This window comes from Argopecten irradians, chromosome 10 (genome assembly GCF_041381155.1).
Source record: "Argopecten irradians isolate NY chromosome 10, Ai_NY, whole genome shotgun sequence".
Classification (NCBI taxonomy): Eukaryota; Metazoa; Mollusca; class Bivalvia; order Pectinida; family Pectinidae; genus Argopecten; species Argopecten irradians.
In genome coordinates, this window is record NC_091143.1 from 36,860,742 (window position 1) to 36,869,330 (window position 8,589).

Consider the following 8,589-nt stretch of genomic DNA (forward strand, 5'->3'; position numbering starts at 1 on the left):
TTAGTGTGGTAACAAAAAAGGACGATTCTGATTGGGTATCGGCCCATCTCGACCTAAAGGTGGCCGTTTTCAAAATCCAAAAATATATATCGAAATATGAAGTTTCTGAATACATATTTGTTTGTTTGTTTGTTTGATTAATTAACGTCCTATTAACAGCTATGGTCATGTAAGGACGGCCTCCCATGTATGCGGTGTGTTGCGTGTATGTTGTGCGAGGTGCGTGTTTCGGGAGACTGCGGTATATTCATGTTGTGTCTTCTTGTATAGTGGAACTTTTGCCCTTTTTATAGTGCTATATCACTGGAGCATGCCGCCGAAGACACCAAGCAACACACCCCACCCGGTCACATTATACTGACAACGGGCGAACCAGTCGTCCCACTCCTTTTTTGCTGAGCGCTAAGCAGGAGCAGAAACTACCACTTTTATAGACTTTGGTGTGTCTCGGCCAGGGGACAGAACCCATAGCCTTCCTCACAGGGGCGAACGCGCAACTCTGAATACATATACGTCACATCTAATATATAAATGACCTAACTTTGGGGGGGGGGGAAGCAGTTTTTTTAATTGCAGTAGATATTTCATTAAATGACCACAAAGTTGCATCATCGTGGGATTTGCGACTTTGGTGGGGATTTTCCCGTCTTAAAAATATATTGTTTTACATAGAGCGCATCAGAGAACCAAGTTTTAATATAATGGCTCATTTTATTCAGTGTATTAAAATTCAATTCTTATCCTGTTCCCAAAAAGTGGCCCTTCGATGCGCTCGTGCCGAAAAATAAGAAAAACGTGATTGATCAAATATTCTAATTCAATATAATCCAAATTGCGTATGAATCATTGTCAGAAGAAACCGAAGTTTCAAGTTGTGTGTTATAGCTCAGATGGCTGAGACGTGGAAACGTATGCTGAAAGTTCAGTTTTCGAATTATTACCATGCCTGTGTGTGTTATACTTATTTTAACAAGTAATATCAAACAGAAATTTTAAATATTTTTAATAATGTGAATTATGATTACTGTTCACATCTCGTATAAATAGTATATATTGTGCCACGTCAACTCAGGTATGGAATGGGTCAGTATGAACTAGTGATTATGATAAAAACACTTTTTGCACCGATCACATGTACTTTAAGGGATATTTGGCGTTTATTATGCGAACTGTGAAATAGACTACTGGTGACAATCTGTTTTGGACATTTGAGATCAATAATACGTCAGGTAGCATTTTACCTGTTTTGTATTTTAGCTCGAGCAAGAGTTGTGCGCGACTTAGGTCGTTTTAGGCGGAAACTGACCCTATTGTGTACCTGTAGATATTGGTATACAATGTATATCAGAAACTGAGATATATCGGCTTAGTGAAATTACGGCGTGTTTACATCAAAATATTATTGGTTAAATTATAGTATGTTTAAATTTGGACTTTCCATCCGCTTTTTAAAAGTTGGCACATAGCGCGGATCTGATCATACTCTGAGAATGTACTTCTATTGCATAACGCAGCGGGCCTGTTCAGTTCGTCTAAGCAGGCAAAAATGTGGTTAGATAATGCTTCTACATGTATTATATATATGGCCGGAAACAATTTGCGTTGTGTGAAATTTTTGAGCTCTCGAGTCAAACACCAATTTAGCCAAAACATAACAAAATCCCCGCATCCAAATCATCCCTGTTATATTTATTTGAGGGATGCCGAATCCAAACGGATTGTGGGCGTTTGGGCGACTTCTGTAATTATCCATTTTTGCAATTAGCACGTAATTAAGCTACATGTATGTAACTATTTACCTTGATGATAGTAATGTAAGTGTTCGTCAAATCCTTTCAATTTTGGATTTATAATTTACTACATAATCTCCAAAAGAAACATTGAAAAAGGAGCTCTTCCTGTTTTCTAATCATATATCTAAGTCATATTTACATCACCATCTTCTTCCTGTACGGAATGTGGAGTTTCTATCGCTATGCCCTATTATAGAAAGGATTTGTGTATGTATGTGTAGAGTGCATTAATAACTGAAGCTTATTTTTTATTATTATCATCCTCGATACTTCAGGTCTTACTATCATTGACGTTATATCTCATATTAAAGCTGGAGGCTGCTCAGGAGAAAAATAACTGACTAATCACTACCTGTATATATACTTCGTTTGAAGATTACAGAGAGAGAGAGCGACGCCTAAAGCAACATAGACAACCCAAGGGAACTGTTTCTCAATTCCTTTGATGTATATTAAAAATCAAATTACCTGTGTCTGCAGAACTGCCTGCAGTTTTACTTTGAGATAGTCCAAAGTCGATAAAATTAAATATATATTATTTAAATGCACATTGTGCCGATACTTTATCTGAAATAGGTTTAAATTTATAAGGTGATATAAAATGAGCTTTTAATCAAAAAGTCTCAAGTGTTTTTGAATGACATTGACAAATGCACTTATCAACACTTTCTAATCAATTTCAAAATGTATTAGATGTTAATTACCATCACGTGGATCACATGTCATTACGGCATGACTACGTGACAGAGCAGTGAAAAAGCATTATTAGCATATATTCCATTATTTTATTTTTTAACGTCTGAAACTCCGATTACATAAAATACAATGCATCATATTAAAACAGTTATATATCATAGACCATTCATATAGATCCTAAAATTTCATTTGCAAGAGCCATTCAATAAATATGGCCAAACAAATGGGAAAATCGTGCATTTTTATGATACAAACACGAAACTTGGCATGCAAGTAGTTTTAGTTTAAATCAATTTTTTCGTAACAAAAGACCACAGGGAAAGACCATTGGAAAAAAAAGTTATACAACTTACTGACTTTCTTTCCGAACAAATAAATATGTTATTACAATGATATTTTGTCACGTGATAGCTTAAATATGTCTATATATGTTTATTTTATATATCAAAACAAAATAAAAGTTACAAATTAGGATATAGCTATATAGCTAAAGAGATAAAGGAAGGATAAGAGTCACCAACGCATATTTTTTGTTTGTTATAGAGGGTTTTACTTAGAACGTGTGAGTGGTTATTCTTAACCAGTCGGCGTAAGTATAATCCTTGTCTACACACACATAGCCTTCTGCTTTTCTAATGTTCAGTCATATCCCGTGCCGCGTTTGCCTTTCACCATGATACTCCGGGTCCTTACGAATTCCTGTCTTTCGTACTTAGCCGACTAAATAAGATCAACCAGGCACACGCTCTTTATTGTTGGATAAATTTATGAAAATATATTAATTTGTTACATATACATTTAATTAGTAATTTACGAGCTTGAGGTAACAGTAGGAAACGTTGGTGCTAAAGAGAAGAGGGGAGAGAGAGTAGGGCCTATATTTGGGCATAGAAAGCTTAGAGTATCCTGGCCGTTCGGTATGGCTGGTGTAAGTTACATGTTAAACCGTTTAGATTTAGAAAAAAAAATGGGCAGATTTACAATTTTTGAATATTTAGATTGGCGTCTAGATTAGTATCTCCAAAAAGAATGTGTTCCACAGTGATTTCCTTGTACCAGTTAAGAGACAGGAGCATTAAGATACGGGACTGCTCGTGATTTTTACAGTATAGTAAGAAGTGGGAAGCATCTTCTGGGTAATGTCCGCAGTCGCAATAGGAGTCGTCTCGAAGATGAGCTTTTAAGAGGTCGTAATGTAGAGGGCTGCAGCGATTTCGTAGTTAACAATGTGAAATGTTAGTTTTTCTAGGGCCATATTCGAGAAAGCTTTTAATGTAAGGAAGTATGGTGTTTTGAGGTCGATGAAGAGTTTTGAATTGTTTGATAGAATCAGATGACTTTGTTTCTGTTGGTAGGTTGTTCCAGGAGTTTGAAGTGTTTGGTATGAAGGATGATTTTGTGATTTGCAGTCTGTAGTGTGGGTTTTGAAAGCTATTATTGTTTCTAAGATTGTAGTTGGAGAAGTTGTTTTGATTATTTAAAAGAGAATTAAAATGGGAACCATCCCTAAAAAGTGCCTAATTCCGGTATTTTTCAAGATGGCCGCCGTTTTCGTGGTGAAACTAAGAAAACTAATGAAAAACAAGCCGAACCTTTTGATAAAAGCATGAAAGTTGGCATGTGAGTAGTTAAGAAACCAAAAATAGGATTTAAACAGGAAGCAATTGAAAAGGTACCTACTTCCGGTATTTCTAAAGATGGTCGCTATTTTTGTAGGCCAAACTTAGAGCAGTAACGAAATAACACACTTCACGTTTGGTGAAAACATGGAAACTGGCATTTGAGAGGCCAAGACAATCAAAATAACATTGAAATCGTGAAGATAGCGTTCATTTCCGGAAGCAGAACTAGCTACAAATGTAGTATTTTGTTAGCAATACCCGGAGAAGTTATGAAATAACAGATTGCAATTTTTTATAAAAGCATACAAATTGACATGTTAGAATTCAAGACAATCAAAATAAAACAGAAACCGAGAGCAATTGAAAATAATACCTACTTCCGATATCATTAGAGATAGGCAAAAATAGTAGTTGGCGTTTCCGTAAACAATACACTGAAAGGTTATAAAATAGTAGACTGCAGACGTTGATAAAAGCATAATAAAATTGGCATGTGAGTATCCAAGACAAGCAAAATAAGATTTAAACCAGAAGTCAATGGAAAAAAGTACCTACTTTCGGTATCATTTTCAAAGGCAAAACTGGCTGGCATTTTCGATGGCAATACCAGGAGTTATGAAATAGCAGACTGCAATTTTTTATAAAAGCATAAAAAATTGATGATCAAAATAAGATTTAAATCGGCAGCCACTGGAAAAATACCTACTTCCGGTATTTTTTAATACGGCCGTCATCATGGTCAAAAAATGTGGAATGAAAGTAAAATAGCATGTAAATGTTTTGATTTTGAAGATATTGTTTCGAAAGATGATTGATACATTGATTGGCACTTGAAGCATACTGTACACATACATGTACAAACATATATCAAGTGTATTGTGCGTGTACTTCCGGTTAAATTGTTAATAGATATCATTTAAAAGACAAATTTAGGGAATTTCGTTGGAATATTTTTATTCTCAATTCGTCACGAAGCTATATGTAAAAATAATATTGAGATCAGTAAGAAAATCAAGAAAAAAAACAATATTTCTTTAATTTTACAAAATAACATGCACTTCCGGTTTTGCAATATGAATGATTTAGTAATAAACTGGATCTGCACTATGAACTACAATAAATCAGAACTTAGTGGCTAACTGACTTTGCTTAACAATGTACAAAAGTCTATACATAATTAAAGTATTATGAAACCAAACACATTGCTGCTAAAAGCACTTCCGGTTATATTTAATGTTGCCATTTTCATTGTTTGATTTGGTTAATTATTCTGTGTTTTCATATTACATATTTCATATTTCATATGTCCTTCCGGGAAGGTATTGATTGTGATTTCAAGTGTTTGCGAGCGTTACGTCATATTGTTTTCGGAGAAAACGACGTGAACTGCGCTCACAAAATAATGACGTAACAATTGATACTTATTCGAAAGGCAGCGTACTCCACGATAGGGAATGTACGTCACAAACGTTACTACGAGAACAACGTTATGGCTGCCGTGAGGCCCACCTCGCGGTATGTTTACCTCGGTTTCTATCGTTATCAATCAACTTATCTAGTATCAAAGCCGTTTAAAGTCCTTTTACTTAATTCAAGATTCATCGACTGTTAATGGATTTCTTACAGAATGTGCCGTTTTTTTCAAATATTCAAGGACAAACATCGTACGGTCGTAGATTAAACGTGGTTACCGTTAGGACTTCTACGTGGAATTGCAGCAAATTACCCCTAAATCCCCTTTTCTGTGATATCCAGTTCTGTTGCGAGGTCAGCTTATTCAAAATATACTTCTCACAGATTTTTCCAGAGTCATCGATTACATTGTAAATTGTTAATAGTTTATCTTTAACCCAATTTGGAAATAGTAAGGAATATTTCCCGTTTTTAATATGTCTGTTGCCCCAAATGATTTCGTTTCTCAAAGAAAAGAAAATAAATCCCCTTTTTTAGCATATTTCGATATTCTAAAATGATTGTAAATCAGACAAAAATAATTTCGAACAGAGATTGCTAAATTTCGAACAGAAACAAATGATATGGAGGACTCTAGAGAAGGGGGATATCGTTAGGACATAGAATTGTGCGACAATCGTTAGGACACGTACTCTTACATGCTTTATAGTAATTGTGTAAACCGGATGCGTGAAAGATGTAGGCATCGCTTAATGAAGGTGGAAGAAACCCCATAGCTGATGGACCATCATGGCATTAACTTACCGAAACAGCCTGAATAGGCATATGCAAATTCCTCAGAATAGAATGAGGAAATGTCACTTTCAAACGTGATAAAAACTCATATTCCAAACAAACTCTCGTACACGTTATCAGAAAAGGCACAAGAGGAAACATTATTCATGTCATTCATTTTATACTTAAATCTTAAGACATGTCATAGTATAACATCAAAATGAGTTTGGTTTAAAGCTAAATTTATTGTCAAAATTTGACAAAACATATTAGGTACAAGTTCTCTCAACTTAGAAAGCCTTTTCCTCACAAATAATTATTTACATACATATACATGTACAATATAATATAGCATTATATTATTTTTTTCATATATAAACGTTGAGACATGGATGGGGAGACAAAATGGATAATATATTGCCAATTTATAATAAAAACAGAGAAAGACAGAGAGGGGGGTCATGAGAGAGGGAGGTGATCGTATTTCGTCAAATTATAGCATTTCACTCGCGATTTATATAGAGAGAAACACTTGTGATAAATATAAAAGTTTCTACCTCACTCGATGAAATATAACTGGTAATCATCAAGAAATGATAATCTATTTATTACATGTTTTCTCGCTTTCATTTACAGAAGACCTTCACAATTAGTTCCGCCAAAGGTTATTTCGCCATTGTATTTAACAGATTTATTTGCCCTTGCGATTTTTACGTCGTATTTTTGTGAGCATAACGTCATATTTCTAACAAAAGGATATTTTCACTGTCAATGCTGCATTCTGATAGGTCAAATGTGATATTTTCACTCCAGGGAAAATATAACTTATATTTTCACCATAAAACCTTATATTTCACTGCGAAAAATGTAATAAATAATGTTAATGAAGTAAGACATATATCACTTCCGATGCCAACGACAGTGGTTCAGCTTTACACTTTCTTTATTCCGCTTCTTCACCGCATGTCCATCATTCCATTTCTTGGTTGCTTTCTCCTTGTCACTCTGTGCGTTCTTAACTTGGATACATTTCTACACCATCGTCAGCATCGGGAGGATCTTTTTTAATAGCTTATTTTATATATTGTGTATGTTTTAATGAAATAAGAAATATAAGATATAATACGTAAATTGAGAGAAAGTATAGTGAATGTAGGTTCTCTTGGTACCTTGATGTGTCGTATGTCATTTTGGAAGTGTTGTAATAACAAACAAACAAAAAATTTAAAAAAAATTAAAAAAACATGCCCGGCAGACAGCCATATTGAAATCAGGTAATCCAGAAAACACTAAAAGGAATCGTTCTAAATTTTCATTGGTAGAATCCTTTCAGGCCATACGCATATGCAGCTTTAATATTTATTGCTATTTCCCAGAAAGAATTTAAGGGAACATATTGCATATAGGTCCCCCTTGTACCTTCTTGTTGGTCGTATTTCTTTTTGAATTGTGATAAAATTACGATAAAATTACACATATAGATATTATATATGTATGTAAATGTGAATGAATTTTAGTTATTGTCGCAATGTCAATCATTTACTCTTGCGCTCTCCAATCGTAATGTTTATTTTTGCGTTTCTTGTTTTCAGAACGGTTACATATTGTGACTTTCTCATTAATTTCCTTCTCCATATTTTCTGTAACAGAGAGCTTCATATAAGTGTTTTCTATGAAGGAATGTGATGAAGTAGTATTGTATGATAACGATATTTATACATTGATTGGACACATGGAGTCCAAATAAAAATTAGTGAAAAATTCCTACAAAAAGAATACTCATTCATGAAACAATGTCCTGACGTCAACACTGTTTTGTGTGAGTCCTAACGTTAGCCTCCTTTTCTAAAGTTCTCTATACAAGTTGTCTTTGCTCGAAATTTTGCAAACTCTGTTCGAAACGATTTTGGTATGGCTTGCAATCATTTTAGAATATCGAAATATGCTAGAAAATGGGATTTAGGGGTAATTCGCTGCAATTCCACGTAGAAGTCCTAACGATAACCACGTTTAATCTACGAGTGTACGATGTTTGTCCTTGAATATTTGGGAAAAACGGCACACAATTCTGTACAGAAATCCAATAACAGCCGATGAAACTTACCGCGAGGCGGGACTCATGGCAGCCATTACGTTGTTCTCGTACATTCCCTACCGTGACTCTGGAATATGCAAAGACGGAATAGTTTCATGTTTTGATTTATACATATTTTATTATTTAATTTTATATACAATGGGATTGGGCACAAGTTTTTCATACTTATATGAATTCCTATCCCTAGTTTCCTGTA